We start from the raw sequence: 12,140 nt of genomic DNA on the forward strand, positions 1-12,140 counted from the left end.
AATAAATCTTGTTTTCATATTGTCCTAATTTTTCTCACTAAATGAATACATTTCTCATTCTCACAATTTCCTATACTTTAGCCATTATATATTCATGGATAGGGTACCTTAAACCATAGGTATTCTCACATAATTGATGATGACAGAATCACTGTGTGTTGGGTAGGACTTGTACCTCAGGGCATTCCAAACTACTGTTTCTCAGTATATAGGATAGATATTTTTGAAAGTCTGTACTCTCCTTGAGAGATTATGATTTTCCCTTCTAATGCAAGCTGTCCATATCTTGGTTCCAGAGACGAAAGCTGGATGGGAATTAGATTAATGCTTTCAGCCTATACGCCAAATGGGGAACTGTCAGAAGCCCTGGATTTCTTTTCTTTTCTTGCCTTCCATATTTCAAATTCTACTCTTCCCCACCCACGTTTCTTAAAAATAAAATAGCTTCTTTACCTTTTGTAATTCTACTCGTATGTTCATATTTCCTTTTCAGTATCTCTGACTTTAGTTCTTGTTTTCTCTAATCCATCTTTCTCACAGCACTTGTTCTTATTACTCCCATGACAAAAATTATTCCAATTGAAAATATACATTCTTCTGTGATTTGGTTCCATCTTATCTTTCAGTTTTATCTGCCTCTGATGCCTTAATATATGCCCAATATATGTTCTAACCACATCTTAGTGTAATTTTTTCAATATTCCATGCTTCATACCTTTCACATGCTAGGATTCCCTTGAAGTGCACTTTTACCTTAAAATATCCCTTCTTGCTTTAAGACACAGTTTCAAAGTTATTTTCTTCAAATTTCTTTCGTACTTTTCTTAGACATAATTAATTGCAATAACATGATATATGTCTAACTAAAGAAATAATATCAAGTAAGTCTAATGTTACAGAAGTACATAAAGTAAGAATCTTAATTCATGACCTCCTCCGAATGCAATACCACTCTATTCTCAAGAGGCACTTACTCTAATTTCCATTTTGCACAAATACAATATCCAGATTATATGGACATACAATTTAGTTTTCTTTATCCATTTTTAAACAAGTTAAATTGTGTTAGTAAGGATAATGCTAGTGCCTATAATAGATACACCTTAAAATCTCAATAGTTTAGCAACACAGAAATTTATTTCTTGTTCATAGAAAGTTCAGTCAGCTTAGGTGGAAGATGGAGTTCTGTTCCCTGTAGTCAGTGACATTCAGGTCCTCAGGTGACACAGGCCTTATCCTCAGCACATGGTTTCTGAGGTTGCCTTCAGTGTCTCATGCAAACACCCAAGTACCAAATGGTAAACAAGGGGGGAGAGGAAGCCTGGAAAATCTTACTACATCCCAACCCCCTGGCCAAAACTTGATCACATGGCCAAACCCAGTGAAAGGAAGAACAAACAAAAAATCTGGCTATGTCCCCCGGAAGACAAGAAAATGAGTTTGGTGACTCCAGCCAGACTCTGCCATGGAAATCATGTTATAAATATTGTTTATTAAAACCAAAACAGAAACAAACTCTCATGTTTTTTCTTCACTTTTAGTTACAAAATATCTTGAGGATATTTTATTGTCATTACACATAGATAAAACTCAGAAATTTTAATGAGAGAAGTTCTTAGTATAAATATATCACAGTGCATTTAATCATTCCCTATCGATAAACATTTATTAATAAATATTGAAGTGAATTCATTGTACAAATATCTTGTGACCATCTATAATGAGTACAATAGAATAATAAATACATAAATACATAGAGGTAAAAATTGTTGGGTCAAATAAATATTCTAAATTTGTGTTTCGATATGTGTGTGTGTGTGTGTGTGTGTGTGTATACATACACATATAATAAAGCCTGTATAATAGTAAAACTCCCCAAATAGCCATCACCAATATTAAATATCTTCATTTAATTGGTTATATATCTGATAAATGAGAATTGAGAGAATTGATAATCTCATTGCTGTTTCAACTTGTACTAATTTTTTAATATATTGTCATATATATTTTATCTAGTATAAATCACTAAAATATATACATTCCTCAGTTTTTTGGGTTGTTTTTATGTATCAATTTATAGGAGATAGTTTTGTATGATGGTTATTGATCTACTTTAACTTTCCAATAAGATTTCTTGGTCTTTCTGGATATTTTGTAATATTTTCACTGTTTTCCCTCTTCTGTTGTTCCTATTGAAAATTAAGTCCAATTATCCTTTTTTTGTAGAAAATTTATCTTTCTTCTCTGGATACTTTTTTCTCTTTTGGCTATAAGAATATCTCTCATTATTTTGACATTTTAGTAGTTTATCTAAAATTTTTCTCTACTTTAGCCTATATTTTATGTCTGTATGTGGCTGGAATATTTTTTCAACTTCCACCATATCCAAAATGAAAGCTACTATCATTTCTTTACTCTGCCAGAAATTTCTCAAAATGAATGCTTGTTAAAATAATCTGTTATTGTTTTGCAAAACTGATATATATGACTGTAGTACATGAATGTGTATGTATGTGTATATATACATGTGTGCATGTTTATGTTTTTGTATTTTCTATAGATTCTACATGATAATACTTATATAAGTACTTACAGTTTGCAATGTTTAGAACACACATAATAGTATTTTGTATATCTGTACCATAGAGCACAATTGTTTTTTAGGACTATTTCCCATTTTAGGACTTAAAAATCTTAAAGCAACTTTATTTACTTACTTCAGTAATCAGTACTCCATGTAGTTCTGACATACAGTCATTGCTAAAGGTATATATTTTATTTTGTTTTATAAATTTTCTAATCATAGATGTGTTTTGAGATATGGCACAAAAAGAAGGAAATCAATTTTTAAATATAAAATGTCATGTATTATTATGGAAATGAATTCTATACATGGATCCTTAAAGAATGCTACAAATTCATATTCTAATGCTGATATTATTTAGTTTTTTTAGAGCAAATTAAATTTAAAATGACATTTATGAAAAACAGTATTTTTGATTAAGAGCATAGTTTTATTTAATGGCTACATTTCGATTTACACATCATTGAAATTTGAATATCTTTCTACTATGGAGAGTAAGAAATATATAAATATGAAGCATTTTTAGTAAGTGATTTATATCAAATTGTAATTTTTTATTATATTAATTAAATTGAATTTATTCCCTCCATTATGGAGAGATTCTACTCTAGAATACTTCCAAATTAACATAAAACTTATAGGAAAAAAATATATTCTAAAATATCGGCCAGGATAAAAAATGTGCGGTTACTTATGAATTGGAAAGTGCATCCAAATTAAAGAAATATATCAATATCAAGGCATCATAGTTAAAGTCATAAACATGTGTGCTGGCAAAAACAAATGCAAATTTATCTTATAGTCTTATAAGGAGAGAAAAACTTTCTCAGGTTCACAGGAGCCCCAGAGTAGTTATTTTATGGAAAAGACTTTTTTAAAGGAATCTAGACCTATACCTTTCCAGCCAGGATTTGAAAAACGAAGATGGGCCAAGAGAGAAGGCATGTCAATCAATCTAGAATTCATGGCACATCATTCATTTATGCATTCATTTAACCTAGAAGGACTTATGGAGTGCTCTGTAGGCTCCAGAAATTCACTAATGAAGACTTTAAGGTGATCAGTAGAACCTAGGCCCTTCTTTTTATGAGCTTTCAATGTTGTGGGGTTGAGAAAAATAAAATCGGCAATTGCAAACCTGCATAATGCATGAAGTGCTAACTGTAAACCTAGTAATGCTCTATGTGTTTCAAATGTACTAACGTACTTTAATTCTCCCAAGCATACAAAAATGGGACTACTATGTTTATTTTCCTAAATTTGCAGGGAAAAAGAAACACAGAGGTATGTACTTAATAAACTTGCTCAAGTCACAAGGCAAATATATTGGTGGAAATGGATTTGAACCCATATAGTTTGAACGTTGACTAAAACTTTAAAAATTTTTTACACTCCTGGCATGGGAAAAGATAGGACATACTGATGCTATGGAAAGTTGGATAGGTGCTAGGGAAAGATAATAGAACAAAAACTGTCAGGAGAGGTTTCCTCAAGAGATTTACAGCTGAGTCTTAAAAGTCTAGGAGTTGACTAGAGAGTAGGCAAAGAATTCTGGTGTTTGGAAGGGCACTAAAACCCCTGTCAGAGGATTTCCCATATTTAAAGACAACAAGCATGCGGAATTGCAAGAGATTTGGTATAGAGAAGGCTACGGAGTGCACATATGTGCACACATGCGTGTGTGTAAGCTTGCCAACAGGTGAGTCTTGGGAGACAGGCAGGGGCTGGAAAATGGGGAGACTTGTTGATCATGTTGTGAGACTTTTAAGCAGGAAATTAATAACCTATGTCTGTTTTTGAACTACCATTCTGGTTTTAGTGTGGAGAATAGTTTGTAAAGGAGAAGTTGCTGGAAGTAGTTGAAGTTTTATAGAAATACAAATAACCAGATTGACACTTAAGAGAATGTTATTGAGGATGTAGAGATATGAAGAGATTTGAAATAAATTTGGTGTTGAGGGTTTAGCAAAACTACTCCATAAAATTACTGTCTTGGCATCCATTTTGTGTGGCCCAATGGCCTATAGGGTCCTTGAGCTGATGCTAGCTCCTTCCATAACTGCATGCCCTAGATGGTGGGCCACAGAGGCATGAGTAAATGTTTTAAGTTCCTGATATGACTCCCCAATTGCCCTTTTGGTAATCAGTCTCCCCGACCTCCCTGTGCCTTTCCCTTGTGCACTTCTTAGTTAAGACCCCCCCAGGAAGCTTACGAAAAACCCCGCTCTTTTTGGTTTGAATTAACCGATTTGGCCTTACCCGGGAACCTCAAAGCACTCCCCACATGGACCCTAATAAAAGCACGTGCCCCAGGTTTTGCTTCTCTCTCAGCCTGCACCTGTCTTGACCTGCCCACTTGGCCCCTCGAGGCTGACCTTGTACTTCTTCCAGAACCTATGATTAATACACTTCTCTATTTCAATTCCATTGTGGTCTTTGGCTGAACCACAGTTAATCATCCAACAGCTGGGTCTCAACACATGTTATTAGGTTGGTGCAAAAGTAATTGCAGTTTCAAAGGTTAAAAATAATTGCAAAAACCGCAATTACTTTTGCACCAACCTAATAATTTAACAAAGTCACAATATTTGGTTTCCAAAGGACTTTGTGATCAATTTAATATATCAGTCAGTGGCTGTCAGGAAACAGATGCACATTCAGAAAGGTAACTGGAGTTTAATGAAAAGACTATTTTCAAGTTGGAAAAGTTTAAGAGAATCAACCAGAGAAGTGCCCCAGGAATAGAATCTTTTGCCATCATTGGACCTGAATGGGAAAGCAAATGAAATTCTTTCTGCAGTGTGGGCAAAGATGTAGGTATAGGAGAAGGACCACTTGATGGGAGCTGTGGTCTAGGAGAGAGGAATGCAGCCACCACAAACTTATATCCAGCTGAGAGAGAATGAAGAACAAATAAACGTGACATTTTCCTCTTTCTACTCCTTCAGTGTTCTGCCATCTAATTGGCCAAACACTACTAGAAGTCAGAGGGCAAAGGGGATTGGGTAGTTGCAGCCCATAGAAGTCAGCCTCCCAAGATACCAAGCAGGGTGGAAAAAGATGGAGAGCAGATTTGGAGGTGAAGCAGAAAATAATCTAGCCCAGAGTGAAAGAGAGAAAAGCATAGGTGACTTTCGGGGTTTGGGTTTGGGTAACTGAGACAACAATACCATTTTGTGACATGGAAGGTATAAATGTCATGCTGGGCAAAATTATCTCAATCTTGGTCTAACTAAATGATATCATATAGAAATTCCTAGTAGTACTTATTCTCCTTTTTTCCAGAACTGACATTATTTTCTTTTACTTTCAAAAAGAATATTTCTTTGGCAACTTGGTAGGGAAGAAACTTGAGCACGTGAACTTATAGCACCACTTTGCATGAGAAGTCAGTAAAAATACATCTTTTACAAATAAACAGTGATCCATTTCATTATATTCTTGCTCAGTCAGATCATGAAATCACAACCCTAAATATCATCATTCATGCAAGGGCAGCTAACATTATTATAGGCAATGTGGCCAAGGGGATATAATCATTTCTCTAAAGAGAAAAATGGTACAGTTATTACAAATGCCTACTGCATCAGGGGAATGATTTAAGAGATTTATTTTAACATATTAGGCCTAATAAAAAAGAGTCACAAACAGCTAAAGCAACGATAGACAAAAAATGGTCATTTCAAAATTCAAAAGGTTAAAGAAAATATTAGACACAATAGTTTTACTTTAAAAACACGATAGTTTATATTAAATGATAGTCACTGAAATCTTAGAAAAGTAGGCACACAAAAAATTAAATTCACAACCAAATGTAAAATCATTACTTAAAATTCTGTTGTATTACAAAGAAGTTCAGGCACTCAACACCCTAAATCAATTTCCATTTAAGTTCTAAGAAAACATCCCAAAAGAGCTATATCTTTCATTAACTTTAGAAATGTGTGGCATACTATTTTCCCTTTATACAAACCTTAGAGAAAAGCATAATTTATTTGTGTAGATTAATCTTTTTCAAAAAATACACTAGACAATCTAAGAAAATAAGTAAGTAGGTCAAAAGGTGCTGAAGCAAAGGATAGTCACGGATATTAAAGCAGCATTGTCTATCTCATCTTGTTCTTAAACACTTATTATTATATTCCTGAAGCAATGGATTTAGCCTTGTCTAACATGAACATCTGTTAGTGGCTTGTCTGTGAGAATGTGGACAATTGTTTGGCTTTAAACAGCAATATCCTCAGGGCAGTAGAAATAGTCCATGCACCATCACTTCCTAAGCATTCAAACGCGATGCCTTAAAATAATCTTTGTAATCTTTCAGTTTATCTCAAGAAAGGTAGATATGTCTAATAACCTTTTCAGTGGCTGAACTTCATAATCTCTACACATTTTAACATCATATTTCTGAGAATTTCCAGGACTATTCGAGGTAAGAATAAATGGACCTCAGAGAATTATTGCATAGCAGTGGGCAATAAACAATAACAAAGTCGGGTTTCATCTGAATCTGTACCAGTGATCTTATTTTACTGACTATGTTTGAGTAGTTTCAGGAATGCCAAGGGAATTCACTTTAAAGGAGAACAATGTGGCATTAACACTGAGGCAGAATGAAAGAGAAATTATCAAGAAAAAATTTCCCAAGTTACTTCTCTTCTAGCTATAAAACAAGCAGATAGGTAGTTCTTCCAAAGTAAAACTGCATATATTATTCTATTTCTTTTACTATAAAATGACTATTATGATTATATTTGGCAGAAATCGTGAAGTGTGTTCATCTACTCCATTTATCACAGAAATATTCATTGTGTGCCTCCTGTGTGCTGGGTAGTGATATGCAAAGATTATCTGGTCAGACAACATTAGGAAGCTTTGGTGAGGTGAGTCAGACTCAGAGATAAAGTAAGTTAGGATAAGCTTCAGAGTGGAAAAAGGTGCTATGACAGCACACAAAAGGGAAATACTAAGTCTACATCAAGAATTTAAGAAGTCAATTGGTCTAAATCCTGAAGAATAGAGAAGAGATTCCCAGGCGGCAAAGGTTATCCTAGGCTGAAAAAACATGTGAAAAAGTGTAACATATTTCCATTATTGGTATAATTGGGAATTTTTATACATTATAGAAAATGGATTTGAAAGTCAATATAAATTGTGATGGGATTATAGTTTGAATATTCTTAAATGCCAACCTTTAAACATTATGTCTTGTATGAAAATTTTGTCTATTTTGTTGAAAAGTTCCAATTTCTCTTTAGGGCTTCTGATTAAGCCTTAACTGCAACTTTGCAGCAACCTCTGGATGTTCCACAGGCACCTGGGCTCTCCCCTGAACTTTCCATCCCCCAAACTTCATCCTCTTTCCTAGATGACACCCCAACAAACCAAAACTCAAATTAGAATTCCCAGCAAAATCCTTCTTTACTTCTTTTCCCTTGGGCCACACATCCACTCCATCACCAGGATCTATTCAATTCATTGGTATATATCTGAAGACTCAGTCTGCTTTTTCACTGTCACTTCTTCCCTGGGTGATTGCAAAAACAATCCACTTGGCTTCCTTGCCTCCAGTCTTGATGCTGTCCATTTCTTTGCCAGAATGCAGTGAGAGTGATCATCTTAAAATGTGAACCTAATCACATTACTCCCTTTTTTAGATCATTCAGAGACTCTCTATTGCTCTCAGTACCAAGTTTAATCTGATTAGCATGGCTTTCAAAGCCATTGGCAAGCTGGTTCTGCCTCCGGAGGAATCTTCTCTCTAATCTCAGCTTTCAAATAATTTGTTCTCCTTTGCTTTGTTCTGCTTTCCCTGACTGATGTCTATTTGTACTTCAATTCTTAACTTAGAAGATGGTTCTTCTAGGAAGCTTTGCCTGACACTCCAGTCCTGTTTAGACACACATCCTATATAGTATTTATCCCTGGTACTGCTATGCGAAGTCTTACCACCCTGTACTGCATAGCAGTATATTTGCCCTAGAATCTAAACTGTAAATTCAGGAATTTTTATACATTTCTTCCCCCTTCAATGTGTTCTGTGCCCCCTCAATCCTTGAACAGTGATGATACTGTTTGTGAAATAGCTAAATAAATGTGGAGTGTCTTGATCAGAAAGGCCATTACTTATCATGTTGAGAAGCCTGGACTTTATTCTACATGTTAGTGCTTTTAACTAAATGCCATTAATGGGATCCATATAGTAAACATGGCGTAGTTTCTGGGAGCATCAACATTCTTTGTACTCTGCTACTAGAGTAAGGCAGATAGATATCTGTATTTGTGTACTCTTCTCAGCCTTTAATTGCACATAGCAGAAACTCTTTTGAAACACTATTGGTAAGTGTTGGTAGATTTTATGCAAAGTGGAATGATATGCTCAGAGTTAAATGTGTTTCAAAGTCACAATTCTTGTTATAAGTAATAAATAGGTATTATAATTTAATACATCAGCTTTCTTGTGAGAACGACTAACAAAGGCTTGCACTGCCCACATCACCACAGCTGGGGTCTCAGGACACTGCTGATGCCATAACCATCACCACAGATAATTTCCCAGTCTTAAGTGTGTCCCTAGGATTTCTGACCACCCTGGGGGGGCAGCAGTGTCGTTTCGGCTTTCATGTCATTAAAAAAGCAACAGGTCTCCACTGAATGATCCTTCACAGGACACCATCCACCTTAGAGGGATAACTGCACTTGACCCCAGAACCAGCCAAGCTCCAGCATCCTTCAAGTCTTACTGGAGCGACCCCTGAGGCAACTCATAAGTGCAGAGGAATTATTCCCAAGGGGACAGACTTTACCCAGCAGAAGTCAGGGGCAGAGAGGGAACTGGTGAACAAATGCATCTCCTTTCTCCCCACAGAGATTGTTCTTATGTGATGTGATGTCATGTACAAGCCTCTTTTAAGCTCTCCTGAATGGCTGAGTAATCAACTGTGCCTGCTATCAAGTTGTGGTCTCTTCAGTAACACACCCCTTCCTATTTATCCTCGTTCTTTGCTTCACTCCCCTGCTTCCCTCATTCTGGGATTGTGCTCCATGTAAAATTTAATTCAGATTTTGTTTTCTGGGGAATCTGGTGCAAGAAAGCCACATTTTAGAAACTGATGACTGACTGTGGTTCTGCTCCTGGGAGGCGCTGACTGAACAATTATTTGGCCTTTTCCATATAATTCCCCTTTTTTTTTTTATCACTGTGCTCATGTTTTCAAACTACTGTCCCATTATTTTAAAAGATTTATGACGTTTCAGAGGACATGTTCTTTTGGAAAACCGTGTGAGTGTGTTTGTTTGGTATCTGTGTAGTTAAAAAGTAGCAATATAACAAAAAAGGCACATACTGTGTTCAGTCTAGATCCCTATACCAGATACTGCGTCAGTTTGCTTTTCTAGAGTCACTCTAGCTTGTTCCACAGGGTCTACAGGAAACTGACCTATCTAACCACATCAAAGCAGTTCCTATGCTCTCTGACTTTTCGTTTATTTGGCCCATTGGGATCGTCCTAGCCAGGAGATGGAGATTAGGGTGATATTTATTCCTGCGGGTAACCTTCTGTGAGGTCATATCAAGCTAGCAGTATCCCTGATGGAAGCCACTGGTCCTCCACATTCTCCCTCTTCCCTTGTCCCTTTGGACCCAGGGATGGTGACAGCTTAGCAGCTGCTTGTGTGGAGTTCCTGTACTATCCTTTGTGATTCTACCACAACCCACCCACCTGTATTATTACAACCTAGTACATAAGTCTTGCTTGTATTGTTTTAATGAGTTGTGCATCTACTTCCTGTTTGGACTCTGACTGACACACTTGTCAACACACTTACCTTTGAGGCAATGACCTTGCAGAATTGATTGAAATACAGAAATAGATGAAATTACATATAGAAAGTATAAGAAAACAGGGCTAAGGGCAAAGTTTTGGAGACTATTGGATTTAAGGATATTTGGTGTAAATGATGACTTGACCAAGACAGAAAAGAAATAGTGCAAAAGCAAGAGTAAAACTTGGAAAGGATTACGTGGAAAATCAGGCATAAGGTGTCTTGAAACAAGGCATTATAAAATACTATTGAGAGATGGAAGGAATTAAGGTTTGAAATGTGTTCATTTATTTTAGGCATTTAAGTCATCATTCTTGACCATAATGACAGTGATTTCAGTAGAGGTGGTTGAAGCAAAAACTAGCCAAAGAGTTCCTGAAATGAGTAGATGCTCAAATCCTCACTAGAAACTTCTTCAACTAAAATTATGGTTATCCAGTTTGCCTATTATCTTCATATTTCTTTTTTCCGTCTGTCTACTTTTGTCTTTGTAATTTATTTTTACTAATATTTTTACTAAACTGGTAAGAAAAATTCATCATACAAATGAGTTACGGGAAGTAAAATATTTAGTGGTGCAAATTTATGTTGTACAGTTTTTCTTCTTTTTTTTTTTTTTACTGTTTCTTTAAAAAATTATCCATGGCATTTTGATTTGTTTCTAATTGGATTAAATAAGCATCCCCATTTATACAGTAAAGAGGAGTTATTGCTGTTTTAGTTTAACTGTTTCACTTCAAAGAACACTGTCTAATCTATTCAAAAGTTAATCCGATCATACCATATTAATAGTAAAATGAGTGTGTATGTAAAATGTTTGTGTGTGTCTACGCGTATATGTGTGCATGTTTGTGTTTGCAAATATGTGTATATGCATGTGTATATATATGTATATGCATGTGCGTATATATAGGTGTGTGTGTATATATAGGTGTGTGTGTGTATATATGTATGCATGTAAAATTTTCTAATGTATAGAGTACAGCAAGTAAGTCAATTTGGTAGTAGCTTTATCCATTACACAAAGTATTATGAAAAATTTTATACTTTCTGACTTAATTCCCTCCTCTAACAAGTATCTCAACTACTACCATACTATGGTTTGAATGTCTGTGTTCCTCCAAAATTCATATGTTGAAATGCTAACCGCCAAGGTAATGGTATTAGGAGCAGGAGCCTTTGGGAGGTGTTTAAGTCATGAGGGTAGAGCCCAAATAAATGGGATTAGAACCCTTATCAAAGAGGCCCAACAGAGCACCCTAGTTCCTTCCGTCATGTGAGGACACAGCAGAAAGACAGCCATCTATGAACCAGGGAGCCCTCACTAACCAAACTCCAAATCTGCTGGTGCCATGATCCTGAACTTCCTAGCCTGGAGAACTGTGATAAAGAAATATCTGTGGTTTATGAACTAGCCAGTCTGTAATTTTTTTATAGCAGCTTGAATGAACTGAGACATGGTGTTTCCAGAGAGATTAGCATTTGTATCAGAAGACTGCGTAAAGAAGACACATCCTCACCACTGTGTCCTATATCATCTAATCTAGTGGTGGCACTGGTACTAACTTAAGAACAAAAAGATAGAAGAAAGGCAAATTCTCTCTCTTTCTTCTTGATCTGGGACATCCATCATTTTCTCCCTTGGATACTGGAACTCCAGGTTCTCAGGCTTTCAGACTCCTGGACTTAGACAAGTGGCCTCCCAGTTTTCAGGTTTTAGGACTTGGACTGA

This window comes from Rhinolophus ferrumequinum, chromosome 3 (assembly GCF_004115265.2).
Source record: "Rhinolophus ferrumequinum isolate MPI-CBG mRhiFer1 chromosome 3, mRhiFer1_v1.p, whole genome shotgun sequence".
Lineage (NCBI taxonomy): Eukaryota > Metazoa > Chordata > Mammalia > Chiroptera > Rhinolophidae > Rhinolophus > Rhinolophus ferrumequinum.